Source organism: Perna viridis, chromosome 7, assembly GCF_037379345.1.
Source record: "Perna viridis isolate PV_CMFRI_1.1 ecotype Kerala chromosome 7, ASM3737934v1, whole genome shotgun sequence".
Taxonomy (NCBI): domain Eukaryota; kingdom Metazoa; phylum Mollusca; class Bivalvia; order Mytilida; family Mytilidae; genus Perna; species Perna viridis.
Genome location: NC_142451.1, coordinates 5,703,869 through 5,727,418, shown reverse-complemented (window position 1 = coordinate 5,727,418; position 23,550 = coordinate 5,703,869). Strand labels below are relative to the sequence as shown.

General features: G+C 36.5%; 1 protein-coding gene across 5 annotated transcripts in view; it reads left to right on the top strand.

The window, feature by feature from the left end:
* Positions 1 to 23,550, top strand: part of LOC148611076 (muscarinic acetylcholine receptor gar-2-like) — a 153,116-nt gene that overhangs the window by 70,687 nt on the left and 58,879 nt on the right. The gene's annotated exons all lie outside the window — the stretch shown is intronic.

The window sequence follows — 23,550 nt, the reverse complement described above, 5'->3', positions numbered from 1 at the left end:
AGTGGATTCAGGGACGTTATAGGTACATATTGTTATATGATTCCGCAGTTTTTAGTGGATTCAGGGCCGTTATAGGTACACATGGTTATATGATTCCACGGGTTTTAGTGGATTCAGAGCCGTTATAGGTACACATTTTTAAATGCTCCCAGTTTTTAGTGGATTCAGGGCCGTTATATGTACACATTGTTATATGCTCCCAGTTTTTAGTGGATTCAGGGTCCGTTATAGGTACACATGGTTATATGATTCCACGGTTTTTAGTGGATTCAGGGCCGTTATATGTACACATGGTTATATGCTCCCAGTTTTTAGTGGATTCAGGGGTGTTATAGGTATACATGGTTATATGATTCCACGGTTTTTAGTGGATTCAGAGCCGTTATAGGTACACATGGTTATATGATTCCACGGTTTTTAGTGGATTCAGGGACGTTATAGGTACACATTTTTAAATGCTCCCAGTTTTTAGTGGATTCAGGACCGTTATATATACACATTGTTATATGCTCCCAGTTTTTAGTGGATTCATGGTCCGTTATAGGTACACATTGTTATATGCTTCCGGTTTTTAGTGGATTCAGTGTCCGTTATAGGTACACATGGTTATATGATTCCACGGGTTTTAGGTTACAGACCACCAATTCAACCAATGAGCATTTGGAACGTACGCAAAAATAGTCCTACGCAGAAATTACCCCTGTTCCTCATAGTGCTGTGAAAAAAGTTCTCATCTTATTTAAAAAATTTAAACAGTTTCTGAAAGGAAAAACATTTCTGTACATTTCATAGGTGCATTTTGCTTCTTGTGATGTGAAGCCTAATCTCCATAATGATTTTTAAATATACCCCTGTCTTGTGAAAACACTGGGATTTCCCATGCTATTTATAGACCCTTCACTTCCGGTGACCAGTACTGCACTGCAAGTCTGCTAACCCCACATGCCATTCTGAGGATTGTGAGCTGACATATGTAGAATCATGCTGATATATAGTCCTCTGCAGGTTAAAGTTAAGGTAAAGTCCAGAGAAGCCATTGAATATTGTGAAATTAGCATAGAAGCCTATGGAAAGTGGAATTAGTGGTTTTTAGCCTTAAGTGGATTCAGGGCCGTTATATGTACACATGGTTATATGCTCCCAATTTTTAGTGCATTCAGGGCCGTTATCGGTATACATGGTTATATGATTCCACGTTTTTAGTGGATTCAGGGCCGTCATATGTACACATGGTTATATGCTCCCAGTTTTTTAGTGGATTCAGGGCCGTTATAGGTATACATGGTTATATGATTCCACGGTTTTTAGTGGATTCAGAGCCGTTATAGGTACACATGGTTATATGATTCCCCGGTTTTTAGTGGATTCAGGGACGTTATAGGTACATATTGTTATATGATTCCGCAGTTTTTAGTGGATTCAGGGCCGTTATAGGTACACATGGTTATATGATTCCACGGGTTTTAGTGGATTCAGAGCCGTTATAGGTACACATTTTTAAATGCTCCCAGTTTTTAGTGGATTCAGGGCCGTTATATGTACACATTGTTATATGCTCCCAGTTTTTAGTGGATTCAGGGTCCGTTATAGGTACACATGGTTATATGATTCCACGGTTTTTAGTGGATTCAGGGCCGTTATATGTACACATGGTTATATGCTCCCAGTTTTTAGTGGATTCAGGGCCGTTATAGGTATACATGGTTATATGATTCCACGGTTTTTAGTGGATTCAGAGCCGTTATAGGTACACATGGTTATATGATTCCACGGTTTTTAGTGGATTCAGGGACGTTATAGGTACACATTTTTAAATGCTCCCAGTTTTTAGTGGATTCAGGACCGTTATATGTACACATTGTTATATGCTCCCAGTTTTTAGTGGATTCATGGTCCGTTATAGGTACACATTGTTATATGCTTCCGGTTTTTAGTGGATTCAGTGTCCGTTATAGGTACACATGGTTATATGATTCCACGGGTTTTAGGTTACAGACCACCAATTCAACCAATGAGCATTTGGAACGTACGCAAAAATAGTCCTACGCAGAAATTACCCCTGTTCCTCATAGTGCTGTGAAAAAAGTTCTCATCTTATTTAAAAAATTTAAACAGTTTCTGAAAGGAAAAACATTTCTGTACATTTCATAGGTGCATTTTGCTTCTTGTGATGTGAAGCCTAATCTCCATAATGATTTTTAAATATACCCCTGTCTTGTGAAAACACTGGGATTTCCCATGCTATTTATAGACCCTTCACTTCCGGTGACCAGTACTGCACTGCAAGTCTGCTAACCCCACATGCCATTCTGAGGATTGTGAGCTGACATATGTAGAATCATGCTGATATATAGTCCTCTGCAGGTTAAAGTTAAGGTAAAGTCCAGAGAAGCCATTGAATATTGTGAAATTAGCATAGAAGCCTATGGAAAGTGGAATTAGTGGTTTTTAGCCTTAAGTGGATTCAGGGCCGTTATATGTACACATGGTTATATGCTCCCAATTTTTAGTGCATTCAGGGCCGTTATCGGTATACATGGTTATATGATTCCACGTTTTTAGTGGATTCAGGGCCGTCATATGTACACATGGTTATATGCTCCCAGTTTTTTAGTGGATTCAGGGCCGTTATAGGTATACATGGTTATATGATTCCACGGTTTTTAGTGGATTCAGAGCCGTTATAGGTACACATGGTTATATGATTCCCCGGTTTTTAGTGGATTCAGGGACGTTATAGGTACATATTGTTATATGATTCCGCAGTTTTTAGTGGATTCAGGGCCGTTATAGGTACACATGGTTATATGATTCCACGGGTTTTAGTGGATTCAGAGCCGTTATAGGTACACATTTTTAAATGCTCCCAGTTTTTAGTGGATTCAGGGCCGTTATATGTACACATTGTTATATGCTCCCAGTTTTTAGTGGATTCAGGGTCCGTTATAGGTACACATGGTTATATGATTCCACGGTTTTTAGTGGATTCAGGGCCGTTATATGTACACATGGTTATATGCTCCCAGTTTTTAGTGGATTCAGGGCCGTTATAGGTATACATGGTTATATGATTCCACGGTTTTTAGTGGATTCAGAGCCGTTATAGGTACACATGGTTATATGATTCCACGGTTTTTAGTGGATTCAGGGACGTTATAGGTACACATTTTTAAATGCTCCCAGTTTTTAGTGGATTCAGGACCGTTATATGTACACATTGTTATATGCTCCCAGTTTTTAGTGGATTCATGGTCCGTTATAGGTACACATTGTTATATGCTTCCGGTTTTTAGTGGATTCAGTGTCCGTTATAGGTACACATGGTTATATGATTCCACGGGTTTTAGGTTACAGACCACCAATTCAACCAATGAGCATTTGGAACGTACGCAAAAATAGTCCTACGCAGAAATTACCCCTGTTCCTCATAGTGCTGTGAAAAAAGTTCTCATCTTATTTAAAAAATTTAAACAGTTTCTGAAAGGAAAAACATTTCTGTACATTTCATAGGTGCATTTTGCTTCTTGTGATGTGAAGCCTAATCTCCATAATGATTTTTAAATATACCCCTGTCTTGTGAAAACACTGGGATTTCCCATGCTATTTATAGACCCTTCACTTCCGGTGACCAGTACTGCACTGCAAGTCTGCTAACCCCACATGCCATTCTGAGGATTGTGAGCTGACATATGTAGAATCATGCTGATATATAGTCCTCTGCAGGTTAAAGTTAAGGTAAAGTCCAGAGAAGCCATTGAATATTGTGAAATTAGCATAGAAGCCTATGGAAAGTGGAATTAGTGGTTTTTAGCCTTAAGTGGATTCAGGGCCGTTATATGTACACATGGTTATATGCTCCCAATTTTTAGTGCATTCAGGGCCGTTATCGGTATACATGGTTATATGATTCCACGTTTTTAGTGGATTCAGGGCCGTCATATGTACACATGGTTATATGCTCCCAGTTTTTTAGTGGATTCAGGGCCGTTATAGGTATACATGGTTATATGATTCCACGGTTTTTAGTGGATTCAGAGCCGTTATAGGTACACATGGTTATATGATTCCCCGGTTTTTAGTGGATTCAGGGACGTTATAGGTACATATTGTTATATGATTCCGCAGTTTTTAGTGGATTCAGGGCCGTTATAGGTACACATGGTTATATGATTCCACGGGTTTTAGTGGATTCAGAGCCGTTATAGGTACACATTTTTAAATGCTCCCAGTTTTTAGTGGATTCAGGGCCGTTATATGTACACATTGTTATATGCTCCCAGTTTTTAGTGGATTCAGGGTCCGTTATAGGTACACATGGTTATATGATTCCACGGTTTTTAGTGGATTCAGGGCCGTTATATGTACACATGGTTATATGCTCCCAGTTTTTAGTGGATTCAGGGCCGTTATAGGTATACATGGTTATATGATTCCACGGTTTTTAGTGGATTCAGAGCCGTTATAGGTACACATGGTTATATGATTCCACGGTTTTTAGTGGATTCAGGGACGTTATAGGTACACATTTTTAAATGCTCCCAGTTTTTAGTGGATTCAGGACCGTTATATGTACACATTGTTATATGCTCCCAGTTTTTAGTGGATTCATGGTCCGTTATAGGTACACATTGTTATATGCTTCCGGTTTTTAGTGGATTCAGTGTCCGTTATAGGTACACATGGTTATATGATTCCACGGGTTTTAGGTTACAGACCACCAATTCAACCAATGAGCATTTGGAACGTACGCAAAAATAGTCCTACGCAGAAATTACCCCTGTTCCTCATAGTGCTGTGAAAAAAGTTCTCATCTTATTTAAAAAATTTAAACAGTTTCTGAAAGGAAAAACATTTCTGTACATTTCATAGGTGCATTTTGCTTCTTGTGATGTGAAGCCTAATCTCCATAATGATTTTTAAATATACCCCTGTCTTGTGAAAACACTGGGATTTCCCATGCTATTTATAGACCCTTCACTTCCGGTGACCAGTACTGCACTGCAAGTCTGCTAACCCCACATGCCATTCTGAGGATTGTGAGCTGACATATGTAGAATCATGCTGATATATAGTCCTCTGCAGGTTAAAGTTAAGGTAAAGTCCAGAGAAGCCATTGAATATTGTGAAATTAGCATAGAAGCCTATGGAAAGTGGAATTAGTGGTTTTTAGCCTTAAGTGGATTCAGGGCCGTTATATGTACACATGGTTATATGCTCCCAATTTTTAGTGCATTCAGGGCCGTTATCGGTATACATGGTTATATGATTCCACGTTTTTAGTGGATTCAGGGCCGTCATATGTACACATGGTTATATGCTCCCAGTTTTTTAGTGGATTCAGGGCCGTTATAGGTATACATGGTTATATGATTCCACGGTTTTTAGTGGATTCAGAGCCGTTATAGGTACACATGGTTATATGATTCCCCGGTTTTTAGTGGATTCAGGGACGTTATAGGTACATATTGTTATATGATTCCGCAGTTTTTAGTGGATTCAGGGCCGTTATAGGTACACATGGTTATATGATTCCACGGGTTTTAGTGGATTCAGAGCCGTTATAGGTACACATTTTTAAATGCTCCCAGTTTTTAGTGGATTCAGGGCCGTTATATGTACACATTGTTATATGCTCCCAGTTTTTAGTGGATTCAGGGTCCGTTATAGGTACACATGGTTATATGATTCCACGGTTTTTAGTGGATTCAGGGCCGTTATATGTACACATGGTTATATGCTCCCAGTTTTTAGTGGATTCAGGGCCGTTATAGGTATACATGGTTATATGATTCCACGGTTTTTAGTGGATTCAGAGCCGTTATAGGTACACATGGTTATATGATTCCACGGTTTTTAGTGGATTCAGGGACGTTATAGGTACACATTTTTAAATGCTCCCAGTTTTTAGTGGATTCAGGACCGTTATATGTACACATTGTTATATGCTCCCAGTTTTTAGTGGATTCATGGTCCGTTATAGGTACACATTGTTATATGCTTCCGGTTTTTAGTGGATTCAGTGTCCGTTATAGGTACACATGGTTATATGATTCCACGGGTTTTAGGTTACAGACCACAAATTCAACCAATGAGCATTTGGAACGTACGCAAAAATAGTCCTACGCAGAAATTACCCCTGTTCCTCATAGTGCTGTGAAAAAAGTTCTCATCTTATTTAAAAAATTTAAACAGTTTCTGAAAGGAAAAACATTTCTGTACATTTCATAGGTGCATTTTGCTTCTTGTGATGTGAAGCCTAATCTCCATAATGATTTTTAAATATACCCCTGTCTTGTGAAAACACTGGGATTTCCCATGCTATTTATAGACCCTTCACTTCCGGTGACCAGTACTGCACTGCAAGTCTGCTAACCCCACATGCCATTCTGAGGATTGTGAGCTGACATATGTAGAATCATGCTGATATATAGTCCTCTGCAGGTTAAAGTTAAGGTAAAGTCCAGAGAAGCCATTGAATATTGTGAAATTAGCATAGAAGCCTATGGAAAGTGGAATTAGTGGTTTTTAGCCTTAAGTGGATTCAGGGCCGTTATATGTACACATGGTTATATGCTCCCAATTTTTAGTGCATTCAGGGCCGTTATCGGTATACATGGTTATATGATTCCACGTTTTTAGTGGATTCAGGGCCGTCATATGTACACATGGTTATATGCTCCCAGTTTTTTAGTGGATTCAGGGCCGTTATAGGTATACATGGTTATATGATTCCACGGTTTTTAGTGGATTCAGAGCCGTTATAGGTACACATGGTTATATGATTCCCCGGTTTTTAGTGGATTCAGGGACGTTATAGGTACATATTGTTATATGATTCCGCAGTTTTTAGTGGATTCAGGGCCGTTATAGGTACACATGGTTATATGATTCCACGGGTTTTAGTGGATTCAGAGCCGTTATAGGTACACATTTTTAAATGCTCCCAGTTTTTAGTGGATTCAGGGCCGTTATATGTACACATTGTTATATGCTCCCAGTTTTTAGTGGATTCAGGGTCCGTTATAGGTACACATGGTTATATGATTCCACGGTTTTTAGTGGATTCAGGGCCGTTATATGTACACATGGTTATATGCTCCCAGTTTTTAGTGGATTCAGGGCCGTTATAGGTATACATGGTTATATGATTCCACGGTTTTTAGTGGATTCAGAGCCGTTATAGGTACACATGGTTATATGATTCCACGGTTTTTAGTGGATTCAGGGACGTTATAGGTACACATTTTTAAATGCTCCCAGTTTTTAGTGGATTCAGGACCGTTATATGTACACATTGTTATATGCTCCCAGTTTTTAGTGGATTCATGGTCCGTTATAGGTACACATTGTTATATGCTTCCGGTTTTTAGTGGATTCAGTGTCCGTTATAGGTACACATGGTTATATGATTCCACGGGTTTTAGGTTACAGACCACAAATTCAACCAATGAGCATTTGGAACGTACGCAAAAATAGTCCTACGCAGAAATTACCCCTGTTCCTCATAGTGCTGTGAAAAAAGTTCTCATCTTATTTAAAAAATTTAAACAGTTTCTGAAAGGAAAAACATTTCTGTACATTTCATAGGTGCATTTTGCTTCTTGTGATGTGAAGCCTAATCTCCATAATGATTTTTAAATATACCCCTGTCTTGTGAAAACACTGGGATTTCCCATGCTATTTATAGACCCTTCACTTCCGGTGACCAGTACTGCACTGCAAGTCTGCTAACCCCACATGCCATTCTGAGGATTGTGAGCTGACATATGTAGAATCATGCTGATATATAGTCCTCTGCAGGTTAAAGTTAAGGTAAAGTCCAGAGAAGCCATTGAATATTGTGAAATTAGCATAGAAGCCTATGGAAAGTGGAATTAGTGGTTTTTAGCCTTAAGTGGATTCAGGGCCGTTATATGTACACATGGTTATATGCTCCCAGTTTTTTAGTGGATTCAGGGCCGTTATAGGTATACATGGTTATATGATTCCACGGTTTTTAGTGGATTCAGAGCCGTTATAGGTACACATGGTTATATGATTCCCCGGTTTTTAGTGGATTCAGGGACGTTATAGGTACATATTGTTATATGATTCCGCAGTTTTTAGTGGATTCAGGGCCGTTATAGGTACACATGGTTATATGATTCCACGGGTTTTAGTGGATTCAGAGCCGTTATAGGTACACATTTTTAAATGCTCCCAGTTTTTAGTGGATTCAGGGCCGTTATATGTACACATTGTTATATGCTCCCAGTTTTTAGTGGATTCAGGGTCCGTTATAGGTACACATGGTTATATGATTCCACGGTTTTTAGTGGATTCAGGGCCGTTATATGTACACATGGTTATATGCTCCCAGTTTTTAGTGGATTCAGGGCCGTTATAGGTATACATGGTTATATGATTCCACGGTTTTTAGTGGATTCAGAGCCGTTATAGGTACACATGGTTATATGATTCCACGGTTTTTAGTGGATTCAGGGACGTTATAGGTACACATTTTTAAATGCTCCCAGTTTTTAGTGGATTCAGGACCGTTATATGTACACATTGTTATATGCTCCCAGTTTTTAGTGGATTCATGGTCCGTTATAGGTACACATTGTTATATGCTTCCGGTTTTTAGTGGATTCAGTGTCCGTTATAGGTACACATGGTTATATGATTCCACGGGTTTTAGGTTACAGACCACCAATTCAACCAATGAGCATTTGGAACGTACGCAAAAATAGTCCTACGCAGAAATTACCCCTGTTCCTCATAGTGCTGTGAAAAAAGTTCTCATCTTATTTAAAAAATTTAAACAGTTTCTGAAAGGAAAAACATTTCTGTACATTTCATAGGTGCATTTTGCTTCTTGTGATGTGAAGCCTAATCTCCATAATGATTTTTAAATATACCCCTGTCTTGTGAAAACACTGGGATTTCCCATGCTATTTATAGACCCTTCACTTCCGGTGACCAGTACTGCACTGCAAGTCTGCTAACCCCACATGCCATTCTGAGGATTGTGAGCTGACATATGTAGAATCATGCTGATATATAGTCCTCTGCAGGTTAAAGTTAAGGTAAAGTCCAGAGAAGCCATTGAATATTGTGAAATTAGCATAGAAGCCTATGGAAAGTGGAATTAGTGGTTTTTAGCCTTAAGTGGATTCAGGGCCGTTATATGTACACATGGTTATATGCTCCCAATTTTTAGTGCATTCAGGGCCGTTATCGGTATACATGGTTATATGATTCCACGTTTTTAGTGGATTCAGGGCCGTCATATGTACACATGGTTATATGCTCCCAGTTTTTTAGTGGATTCAGGGCCGTTATAGGTATACATGGTTATATGATTCCACGGTTTTTAGTGGATTCAGAGCCGTTATAGGTACACATGGTTATATGATTCCCCGGTTTTTAGTGGATTCAGGGACGTTATAGGTACATATTGTTATATGATTCCGCAGTTTTTAGTGGATTCAGGGCCGTTATAGGTACACATAGTTATATGATTCCACGGGTTTTAGTGGATTCAGAGCCGTTATAGGTACACATTTTTAAATGCTCCCAGTTTTTAGTGGATTCAGGGCCGTTATATGTACACATTGTTATATGCTCCCAGTTTTTAGTGGATTCAGGGTCCGTTATAGGTACACATGGTTATATGCTCCCAGTTTTTAGTGGATTCAGGGCCGTTATAGGTATACATGGTTATATGATTCCACGGTTTTTAGTGGATTCAGAGCCGTTATAGGTACACATGGTTATATGATTCCACGGTTTTTAGTGGATTCAGGGACGTTATAGGTACACATTTTTAAATGCTCCCAGTTTTTAGTGGATTCAGGACCGTTATATGTACACATTGTTATATGCTCCCAGTTTTTAGTGGATTCATGGTCCGTTATAGGTACACATTGTTATATGCTTCCGGTTTTTAGTGGATTCAGTGTCCGTTATAGGTACACATGGTTATATGATTCCACGGGTTTTAGGTTACAGACCACCAATTCAACCAATGAGCATTTGGAACGTACGCAAAAATAGTCCTACGCAGAAATTACCCCTGTTCCTCATAGTGCTGTGAAAAAAGTTCTCATCTTATTTAAAAAATTTAAACAGTTTCTGAAAGGAAAAACATTTCTGTACATTTCATAGGTGCATTTTGCTTCTTGTGATGTGAAGCCTAATCTCCATAATGATTTTTAAATATACCCCTGTCTTGTGAAAACACTGGGATTTCCCATGCTATTTATAGACCCTTCACTTCCGGTGACCAGTACTGCACTGCAAGTCTGCTAACCCCACATGCCATTCTGAGGATTGTGAGCTGACATATGTAGAATCATGCTGATATATAGTCCTCTGCAGGTTAAAGTTAAGGTAAAGTCCAGAGAAGCCATTGAATATTGTGAAATTAGCATAGAAGCCTATGGAAAGTGGAATTAGTGGTTTTTAGCCTTAAGTGGATTCAGGGCCGTTATATGTACACATGGTTATATGCTCCCAATTTTTAGTGCATTCAGGGCCGTTATCGGTATACATGGTTATATGATTCCACGTTTTTAGTGGATTCAGGGCCGTCATATGTACACATGGTTATATGCTCCCAGTTTTTTAGTGGATTCAGGGCCGTTATAGGTATACATGGTTATATGATTCCACGGTATTTAGTGGATTCAGAGCCGTTATAGGTACACATGGTTATATGATTCCCCGGTTTTTAGTGGATTCAGGGACGTTATAGGTACATATTGTTATATGATTCCGCAGTTTTTAGTGGATTCAGGGCCGTTATAGGTACACATGGTTATATGATTCCACGGGTTTTAGTGGATTCAGAGCCGTTATAGGTACACATTTTTAAATGCTCCCAGTTTTTAGTGGATTCAGGGCCGTTATATGTACACATTGTTATATGCTCCCAGTTTTTAGTGGATTCAGGGTCCGTTATAGGTACACATGGTTATATGATTCCACGGTTTTTAGTGGATTCAGGGCCGTTATATGTACACATGGTTATATGCTCCCAGTTTTTAGTGGATTCAGGGCCGTTATAGGTATACATGGTTATATGATTCCACGGTTTTTAGTGGATTCAGAGCCGTTATAGGTACACATGGTTATATGATTCCACGGTTTTTAGTGGATTCAGGGACGTTATAGGTACACATTTTTAAATGCTCCCAGTTTTTAGTGGATTCAGGACCGTTATATGTACACATTGTTATATGCTCCCAGTTTTTAGTGGATTCATGGTCCGTTATAGGTACACATTGTTATATGCTTCCGGTTTTTAGTGGATTCAGTGTCCGTTATAGGTACACATGGTTATATGATTCCACGGGTTTTAGGTTACAGACCACAAATTCAACCAATGAGCATTTGGAACGTACGCAAAAATAGTCCTACGCAGAAATTACCCCTGTTCCTCATAGTGCTGTGAAAAAAGTTCTCATCTTATTTAAAAAATTTAAACAGTTTCTGAAAGGAAAAACATTTCTGTACATTTCATAGGTGCATTTTGCTTCTTGTGATGTGAAGCCTAATCTCCATAATGATTTTTAAATATACCCCTGTCTTGTGAAAACACTGGGATTTCCCATGCTATTTATAGACCCTTCACTTCCGGTGACCAGTACTGCACTGCAAGTCTGCTAACCCCACATGCCATTCTGAGGATTGTGAGCTGACATATGTAGAATCATGCTGATATATAGTCCTCTGCAGGTTAAAGTTAAGGTAAAGTCCAGAGAAGCCATTGAATATTGTGAAATTAGCATAGAAGCCTATGGAAAGTGGAATTAGTGGTTTTTAGCCTTAAGTGGATTCAGGGCCGTTATATGTACACATGGTTATATGCTCCCAATTTTTAGTGCATTCAGGGCCGTTATCGGTATACATGGTTATATGATTCCACGTTTTTAGTGGATTCAGGGCCGTCATATGTACACATGGTTATATGCTCCCAGTTTTTTAGTGGATTCAGGGCCGTTATAGGTATACATGGTTATATGATTCCACGGTTTTTAGTGGATTCAGAGCCGTTATAGGTACACATGGTTATATGATTCCCCGGTTTTTAGTGGATTCAGGGACGTTATAGGTACATATTGTTATATGATTCCGCAGTTTTTAGTGGATTCAGGGCCGTTATAGGTACACATGGTTATATGATTCCACGGGTTTTAGTGGATTCAGAGCTGTTATAGGTACACATTTTTAAATGCTCCCAGTTTTTAGTGGATTCAGGGCCGTTATATGTACACATTGTTATATGCTCCCAGTTTTTAGTGGATTCAGGGTCCGTTATAGGTACACATGGTTATATGATTCCACGGTTTTTAGTGGATTCAGGGCCGTTATATGTACACATGGTTATATGCTCCCAGTTTTTAGTGGATTCAGGGCCGTTATAGGTATACATGGTTATATGATTCCACGGTTTTTAGTGGATTCAGAGCCGTTATAGGTACACATGGTTATATGATTCCACGGTTTTTAGTGGATTCAGGGACGTTATAGGTACACATTTTTAAATGCTCCCAGTTTTTAGTGGATTCAGGACCGTTATATGTACACATTGTTATATGCTCCCAGTTTTTAGTGGATTCATGGTCCGTTATAGGTACACATTGTTATATGCTTCCGGTTTTTAGTGGATTCAGTGTCCGTTATAGGTACACATGGTTATATGATTCCACGGGTTTTAGGTTACAGACCACAAATTCAACCAATGAGCATTTGGAACGTACGCAAAAATAGTCCTACGCAGAAATTACCCCTGTTCCTCATAGTGCTGTGAAAAAAGTTCTCATCTTATTTAAAAAATTTAAACAGTTTCTGAAAGGAAAAACATTTCTGTACATTTCATAGGTGCATTTTGCTTCTTGTGATGTGAAGCCTAATCTCCATAATGATTTTTAAATATACCCCTGTCTTGTGAAAACACTGGGATTTCCCATGCTATTTATAGACCCTTCACTTCCGGTGACCAGTACTGCACTGCAAGTCTGCTAACCCCACATGCCATTCTGAGGATTGTGAGCTGACATATGTAGAATCATGCTGATATATAGTCCTCTGCAGGTTAAAGTTAAGGTAAAGTCCAGAGAAGCCATTGAATATTGTGAAATTAGCATAGAAGCCTATGGAAAGTGGAATTAGTGGTTTTTAGCCTTAAGTGGATTCAGGGCCGTTATATGTACACATGGTTATATGCTCCCAATTTTTAGTGCATTCAGGGCCGTTATCGGTATACATGGTTATATGATTCCACGTTTTTAGTGGATTCAGGGCCGTCATATGTACACATGGTTATATGCTCCCAGTTTTTTAGTGGATTCAGGGCCGTTATAGGTATACATGGTTATATGATTCCACGGTTTTTAGTGGATTCAGAGCCGTTATAGGTACACATGGTTATATGATTCCCCGGTTTTTAGTGGATTCAGGGACGTTATAGGTACATATTGTTATATGATTCCGCAGTTTTTAGTGGATTCAGGGCCGTTATAGGTACACATGGTTATATGATTCCACGGGTTTTAGTGGATTCAGAGCCGTTATAGGTACACATTTTTAAATGCTCCCAGTTTTTAGTGGATTCAGGGCCGTTATATGTACACATTGTTATATGCTCCCAGTTTTTAGTGGATTCAGGGTCCGTTATAGGTACACATGGTTATATGATTCCACGGTTTTTAGTGGATTCAGGGCCGTTATATGTACACATGGTTATATGCTCCCAGTTTTTAGTGGATTCAGGGCCGTTATAGGTATACATGGTTATATGATTCCACGGTTTTTAGTGGATTCAGAGCCGTTATAGGTACACATGGTTATATGATTCCACGGTTTTTAGTGGATTCAGGGACGTTATAGGTACACATTTTTAAATGCTCCCAGTTTTTAGTGGATTCAGGACCGTTATATGTACACATTGTTATATGCTCCCAGTTTTTAGTGGATTCATGGTCCGTTATAGGTACACATTGTTATATGCTTCCGGTTTTTAGTGGATTCAGTGTCCGTTATAGGTACACATGGTTATATGATTCCACGGGTTTTAGGTTACAGACCACAAATTCAACCAATGAGCATTTGGAACGTACGCAAAAATAGTCCTACGCAGAAATTACCCCTGTTCCTCATAGTGCTGTGAAAAAAGTTCTCATCTTATTTAAAAAATTTAAACAGTTTCTGAAAGGAAAAACATTTCTGTACATTTCATAGGTGCATTTTGCTTCTTGTGATGTGAAGCCTAATCTCCATAATGATTTTTAAATATACCCCTGTCTTGTGAAAACACTGGGATTTCCCATGCTATTTATAGACCCTTCACTTCCGGTGACCAGTACTGCACTGCAAGTCTGCTAACCCCACATGCCATTCTGAGGATTGTGAGCTGACATATGTAGAATCATGCTGATATATAGTCCTCTGCAGGTTAAAGTTAAGGTAAAGTCCAGAGAAGCCATTGAATATTGTGAAATTAGCATAGAAGCCTATGGAAAGTGGAATTAGTGGTTTTTAGCCTTAAGTGGATTCAGGGCCGTTATATGTACACATGGTTATATGCTCCCAATTTTTAGTGCATTCAGGGCCGTTATCGGTATACATGGTTATATGATTCCACGTTTTTAGTGGATTCAGGGCCGTCATATGTACACATGGTTATATGCTCCCAGTTTTTTAGTGGATTCAGGGCCGTTATAGGTATACATGGTTATATGATTCCACGGTTTTTAGTGGATTCAGAGCCGTTATAGGTACACATGGTTATATGATTCCCCGGTTTTTAGTGGATTCAGGGACGTTATAGGTACATATTGTTATATGATTCCGCGGTTTTTAGTGGATTCAGGGCCGTTATAGGTACACATGGCTATATGCTCTCAGTTTTTAGTGGATTCAGGGTCCGTTATAGGTACACATTGTTATATGCTTCCGGTTTTTAGTGGATTCAGTGTCCGTTATAGGTACACATGGTTATATGATTCCACGGGTTTTAGTGGATTCAGGGCCGTTATATGTACACATGGTTATATGTTCCCAATTTTTAGTGCATTCAGGGCCGTTATAGGTATACATGGTTATATGATTCCACGGTTTTTAGTGGATTCAGAGCCGTTATAGGTACACATGGTTATATGATTCCCCGGTTTTTAGTGGATTCAGGGACGTTATAGGTACATATTGTTATATGATTCCACGGTTTTTAGTGGATTCAGGGCCGTTATAGGTACACATGGTTATATGCTCCCAGTTTTTAGTGGATTCAGGGCCGTTATAGGTATACATGGTTATATGATTCCACGGTTTTTAGTGGATTCAGGGACGTTATAGGTACATATTGTTATATGATTCCGCGGTTTTTAGTGGATTCAGGGCCGTTATAGGTACACATGGTTATATGCTCTCAGTTTTTAGTGGATTCAGGGTCCGTTATAGGTACACATTGTTATATGCTTCCGGTTTTTAGTGGATTCAGTGTCCGTTATAGGTACACATGGTTATATGATTCCACGGGTTTTAGTGGATTCAGAGCCGTTATAGGTACACATGTTTAAATGCTCCCAGTTTTTAGTGGATTCAGGGCCGTTATATGTACACATTGTTATATGCTCCAAGTTTTTAGTGGATTCAGAGTCTGTTATAGGTACACATGGTTATATGATTCCACGGTTTTAGTGGATGTAGGGCCGTTATATGTACACATGGTTATATGCTCCCAGTTTTTAGTGGATTCAGGGTCCGTTATAGGTATACATGGTTATATGATTCCACGGTTTTTAGTGGATTCAGAGCCGTTATAGGTACACATGGTTATATGATTCCACGGGTTTTCGTGGATTCAGAGTCCGTTATAGGTACACATTGTTATATGATTCCGCGGTTTTTAGTGGATTCAGGGTCTGTTATAGGTACACATGGTTATAAACTCCCAGTTTTTAGTGGATTCAGGGTCTGTTATACGTACACATTTTTATATGATTGCAGTTTTTAGTGGATTAAGAGCCGTTATAGGTACACATGGTTATAAGCTCCCAGTTTTTAGTGGATTCAGGGCCGTTATACGTACACATTGTTATATGATTCCAGTTTTTAGTGGATTCAGGGCCGTTATAGGTACACATGGTTATATGATTCCACGGGTTTTCGTGGATTCAGAGTCCGTTATAGGTACACATTGTTATATGATTCCACGGTTTTTAGTGGATTCAGGGTCCGTTATATGTACATATTGTTATGTTTCCGGTTTTTAGTGGATACAGGGCTGCTCATTTACTTTTGTTTCTTGTCAACTCGTTATTCTAGTAATATGTTCGTTATGATTATTGTTTGAATCATGTTTTCATGATTTCTCTTTCCTTATCTAGATTGGATCAATTTATAATAGAAATGAGATGAAACCTTAGTCACTAACTAAACATAATTGTCAGTGCAGTCTTTACATTGACAACTTAGCTTGAATTTTCTCATTGACGTGGGCAATAGTAAGTTAGTAAAATAGGGATTTAAAAAAATCAATTAAAAGAATTGCACATATTTATCTGAAAAATTCAAATGATTAAAGCAATTATTATGATCCTAACAAGATTTGTTCGACATACAATTGGTTTGTTTATAATTATATTTTTTATATAAAATAATTATAAGTACAATGTAAAAAGTATCTTGGTTTGTGAGTATGACAAATCTGTGAATCAAGATCTGTCGCGAAGAATGTTTCAAGCCACCACAATATCTTAGTATAAGAGAAAAAAACCTACATAAACATTATTTGAGTAGATTTCTTGGCTTCAGACTTTGCTCAGGAAATCTACAAATGACGGATAGAAAATGTGCTTTTTTAGTCATTTTGTTAGTTTATAATCTCTATAAAGCCGATTTGAAGCCAATCTATCTTTAAAAGAATAGGTATTACCAGAAAGACGACATCCTTGAACCGACCTTAAGGCTTCGGCATCGTTCCTTGAAGTCGAATTGATTACGGCTTACAAATTTATAGATAATTTTCTTAGAGGTACATATAACAATCATTTTTGTCACCCATAATGCCTTGGAGGTTAGTTATCTATCTTTGTTATTTATTTGTTATGTTTTCTTCTTTGCATTTTACCTGCATATTAATCAACTTTTTTAATTGCATCAAGTTATTTTCTAGTTATCTTTTATTTTTATTCAATGAGTTTTTCCATTTATGTGTAGTCCTGAAACCATTTACTTTCTGTTGGTATGTTATTGAAGCCCACATATTTGCTCAACTATCATGTCCCTTAAACATATACCCACAATGATTGATGTAGAGATTGTGATGAAATTGATTTCATTCTGCAACTGATTTAAGGATAAAATATCCATTAACCCTTTTATACATCAGTTTCTGAAATTAGAGTAGAATCACCGACTTTGTGACATGCTTGGCGGAATGTCATCAAATTTTGTATTGATCCTGTATATTACATACTCCGAGGCATTGTTCTTAATTTTCAAAATATTGAGCTTTTACTTGCCTTTGTATATTAGTTGAATGTTGTCTTACACAGTAAGAATAAACTACAATAAGATGCCACTTGCTCAGAAGTATTATTAAAAAAACTGAGAAATTGCAAATAAATTCAGTTTAAGACAGATTATTTTTGTTCATGAAAACATAAATAAAAATGACGAAAAGGACGGAGCATCAGTGATGTCTATGTATGTACGGTCTGTCGGAAGTGACTTATTTCGGAAATAATTGATTTATTTGGGACGTTATTGTTTGAACTTTTAACGCAGTGTGTGTTACAGGAAGTCTTTCATATTCCAGTTGATCAAGACACCATCGATATAACAAAATAGAGGTGCATTATCATCATAGTCTAAGCTTATTTGTGATCCGTCCCTCATAGACACATTTCTACATCACATTACACTGTTAAATTACCTAGATCTGAACTAGTTTTTGTCTTGATTTTGTTTTAAGGGGAAAAATCATACATTATAATTAGAAATATTGCTTGACCGAACATGCTTTTGTTAACAGGCTTGTTAAAAAGTGTTCTAATTTGTTGAAATATTTCATATTTATATAACCATCTATTACAAAATGTTATTGAACTTTCAAGAAATTGTCAAAAATAAGAATCAGTAAACAGGGTTATTTTTTTTAATTTTTAGGCGTCAATGACCGGCATATAATGTATAATACAATTAATAGATGGTAAAGTGTAAATAAAACTACATGAATGAGTTTCTTTTATGAGAAAGTTGAAGTCATTACCCGTCTGAATCATCAATAAATTGTACTTTGATGCATTTGAATAAGATGCTTTTGCAAACAAATGTCCATTGTCAATGAAAAGTAAAGCTGTGAATTACCAATGAATGAACAAGTCTTTGTGAGAATCAGGCGGACCTTATGTAAAATCAAAACCTGTATTGATGAAAAAGAAACAACAAACAAAACAAAACAAAAGTGAAACAATCAACAAAACAAAACAAAAACGACAAAATGATCATATTTTTTAATGGATTTAGGATCCTCTTGCGATAGTTTTGTACTTCCTTTATACAAGTAATGTTAAGATTTTTTTTAATTGTCAAAATAGATCGATGGGTATTAGACTTGTTATGTATATCATTTTAATGCATAATTTTGCCAGACCAATATTTATTGAAGTTATTCATTGTAACTATGTGTTTCAATTGCGTTCCTTGGCACGCTTACTTGTCATGTCATTGCATTGATATTGTAATGGTCCATAAACAATATGCAAATTAGGAAAAACTAAGCAATTATCAAATTGAAGAAATATTTCATTATTTAACATGCTTTTGAAACTTGAATTTTCTGCAAATACTTTAGTTCACTTTTTGAGACAGAATAATTTAAGTGTATGTAAAATATATCAATTTTACACGCCGAATGCATGCTTCATTCATTGGAAAATAACCTATAGGCAGCATATTTAAATACTTTCACGTTACTATTTGATCAATGCATGTATTGAAGATAACCTATAGAAAGGTATATTTGCTTTTTCAAAAAAATTTAAAACCTTTGTCAAACTCAATACTGGAGCACAGCTCTGTCATACTCGATACAGAATCATACCTATGTTGAACTTAATACAGAAACACACCTCTGTTATACGCTCCCTTCGGGAGCGTTTATGGTTGTATTATCAACTTGGTTCTGTATATTTATGGCAAGATAGAGCATCAATATCCGGTTTGTATCTTCATTTTCAGGAGCTGAAAAACAGCATAATGGCAATTTCATTTGCGTATACTTGTATATGTGCAATTGAGAGCCAAACCAGTCTCGGAAAATATTTGCTAGTTTCGATAATTAAATACAAATCGAATCATAGCTTTTCCAAGATAGGGTTGGCCTTATAGTCTGCAGTATGGCGCCCAGATGTTTACGAAAATTACGTTATCAATATTACCGATAATTCTCAAATCATAAATATTGCGAAAAGAAAACGAACCAAAACGAAACGAAAGTAATCGATAAAAGAAAGAATCGTAACGAACCAATTCGATAAAATGAATCAAATCGTAATAAAAACATAATTAAACGATATAAATCGAAACAGAATGAAGCGAAACTAAATTGAATAAAAGAAATATTTTAAATTACAAGAACCATAATGTTTATCACTGCCGGACAATTCGGCCAATAGACATATCAGACCATGACAATAAGTATAATGCGTTAGGACATATATCATTACAAAAATTACCATATTTGAAGGTTATAATTATAATATATCAAATCTGAGGACAGAACTGACAAAAATGATCAAAGTTGGTTTTAATTAATGTTTCTTTGGGAGTGTTAAAAGGTTTCACCTTCATCATATTATTCAATACAGGAAAACATCATACTTGAACACATCTTTTCATAACTCAATACAGAACTACACCTATGTCATACTCGATACATGAACACATCTCTGTCATGTCATACTCAATGTAGGAACACTCTTCTATTATACTTAATTCAGATCCCAACCTCTGTCATACAGTACCACTCCTTTGTCGTATTTAATTTAGATCAACACCTCTGTCATACTGAATACAGGACCACACCTCTGTCATACTGAATACAAGACCACACCTCTGTCATACGGAATACAGGACCACACCTCTGTCATACTCAATACAGGACCACACCTCTGTCATACTCAATACAGGACAACACCTCCGTCATACTCAATACAGGACCACACCTTTGTCATACTCAATAAAGGACCACTACTCTGTCATATTCAATACAGGACCACACCTCTGTCATACTCAATATAGTACTATACCTCTGTCACACTGAATATAGGACAACATCTCCGTCATACTCAATACAGGACCACACCTCTGTCATACTCAATACAGGACCACACCTCTGTCATACTGAATATAAGACTACACCTCTGTCATACTCAAGGATGTTTTTATTGCGAGAATCATTAATGACAGTTCAAAGGTCTTAGTACTTTTTAAATTTTTCTCTGGAATATATAGAACTTATATCTTTCTTCGTCCCCACCACTGCAACATTAGATTGAAAGCATCAAAATTCTGTATGATGTCTCTGTACTTTCGTCTGCATATTGAGCTACCTATTTACAAGTATGATTCTGCCTAAAAACCAGGCAGGGTATGATTCATCATTTCTTAAGATAATCAATAATAGTGTATAAATACATTTGTTTGGTCCCAAAAACAACTCTTCCTATGATCGTATCCTTAGATTTGCTACTGATCGTGAAATATGTTAGACTAGTTATAGTGTAAACCTCTGGATGGAAGTTTTCATGTTGTTTTTCTAAGGTAGAATATAACGAAAAACTAAGTGTTAATGTCTCTACTGAGAACATTTCATTTGCACTTTATAGATTTATAGGGTGCGAGTTATTAATGTTATTTTTTATACACAAGTATGATTAATCTTCAAAAAAAACCCTCGTGAAGTTAACATATATATGTACAAGAAAATAAATCAGGAGTAATTAAATAGTAATGTATTAAACATTAATACTAAGGTACATATTGCAGAACAGGATATTATTGCGTTCATTAATTATTGCATTATTTTCCTCGTAGTCATCAATGCAGTTTCTAGGAAAAAACTACATCAGTAATATACAATTTCCTAATTTCTATATCGTGATCTACGTATTACAAACAACAATCTGAGCCATATGGCACATGTTGACAACAGGACAAACATAATGATAAACGAATGAAAAAATAGAGTATGCTAACAAACAAAGAATAAATAACTATCATATTAATAAGGGTAACAACAAAATTATCGAACACTTACCTAATCCATAATCAAGTCAAGTGCAAATAATATCTTGCACCACCGAAGTAGCTGGTACCGCAATGGTCCGGACTTGGTACAGACATTTCAAACCAAATGGTAAACTATACCATGTTAAACAATTGAATAAAAATATTATTGCGTCCTATTTTATGCTGTTATTCTTTGATTTGTATTATTTTTTTTTGGCTCCAAGTTCTTTAACATTTGTTTAAAACTGCAATGATAATACATTTTACAATAGTATCAGAAACCATTCATACAGAAAACATGTCCATCTACTATTTGAATATATAAAAAAAAAAAAATAACAATCGATCACCTTTGTTTTGTTCCTGTTTATAATTTAGTCTGAGCTTTGAGATTTTCAGCACGAATAAATATTAACGTTATTGACCCCGAAATACATGAGGGAAATGTCCTGTTATGATCTATCGTTACTGTATGATAATGTAATTAATAGCACATATGATATATGGTAAAGGGAGATAATAATATTAAACCGTAAACCCTAGACATCGTATGTCGCTTAGACCAAAGAAAACATATTTATGTAATATACCCTTCAATCTATGTTCCCACAAAACAACAAAAATCTGTAAACTAGTGTTACAGTTACTGCAGAACCTAGAAGTAGGATAGTTTGAAATACAATATTTATGGATAGAAAAAATGGCATAACATGCAATAAAAAGTGCTTTATACTGTTCTATCAAATGTTACAGAAAAATACAATTTATTGAATAAATTACTGTTTCGCTTTGTTTTTGTTTTGACTTTAAGTAGAGAATAAAAACATATCAATTATCTGTATATTTCGCGCGGCGCCATAAAATATTTGTTTCTCTCGCACCAATTCAGAGAAAAACAAAAACAAAACAAAATTAAGTCATCCCTGAATTGGTTTAGAATAAGTGAACACACAATGTACGTGTCTAACAAGCTTATAAAATATAGACACGCTAATAGTTCAATGTATGCTTCATGACATGTAAAGATGCAACGCAAAGTAGATAGTTTGACTCAAGCTGATATAATCAAGTCCAATAATTCATAAATGAATTCGCATTGAGTTATTTCATTAAAATGTGATTCATTTAAATGTTTTTTTAGACTAATTAATTGAATTTTTGAAACGAAAAATTCCACCGCATCAGAAAATAGCGTGATTTGAATACGTTCTTTCGCGAAAAGTGCATCTGTGAATGATAGCTGATAATCTAATTTACTAGAAGCAGTATGAACGTTAGTTTGATGCCTTGAAAATCTCGTTAAGTTGTTTTAATTAACACGCTTCACTGCTGAGAAAATTGGTGTTTGACATAATAGTTGTGAAAATTGATTAAATAGAACAATATAATGAATACCTTCCTTCCACGTAGTCACCCTGTATAATGTATTCTCAAAACATTTGTCTTGCTTTTGAAAAGGCTAGTAAAGCTGCCTGGCGCCATACTAAGTTAACTTCCGTATTCAATTTCTTCTTATGGAATAAATGAAAAGTCATAATTATTTATCTGTATTACAACACTTGCAGTTCAGCAAATCTAAGCACAAAAAATTAACACTTGCTGTTTTTAAAATGAATTTTTCATTTTGACAACAATCTTTCTAATGTGAATCATGATTTGTGATTCATGGCTTGAATATTACGACTATCATCTGAATAGAAGCAGATATAGCTTAAACAAACGGTCAACAAGACAATATCTACTTGAAATAACAAGATCTTTATAATGTACAGTGTAATAATATGCAAATGAACAATCATCAAAATTTTCACTAACATAGTAATCTTTCTTTCTGTTCCTATTCCTAAAACAGCTCTCCAACTGTGTTCATATATAACATATTTTTTGGTAGATAATATTAAACGAACTGTTTTTTTTTCAATGCAACCTTTAATTTAAAGTTGAATTTCGTAGTCAATTTCAGGGAATAAATTCCACAATTCGTCTTATCAATATTTTACGCATATGCATACATTATTATATAGATTTTAATTGTGGTTGTCATTGATATTTTTTCGACAATAGTATCTAAATGGAAATTTTTGCATTGTATTTGAAGATTTTCAGTTTTGACGGTCGCAATTATCCATTAAGTAACTTCGTTGACGCATCGCCCATAAAGTTGCTGACTCTCGATTGACAAATACTTAAAAACAACACACTATATATAATCATTTAATTACAATATTATTACGACTAAAGGAAGCATGTTCATCTTTGACCCACCCT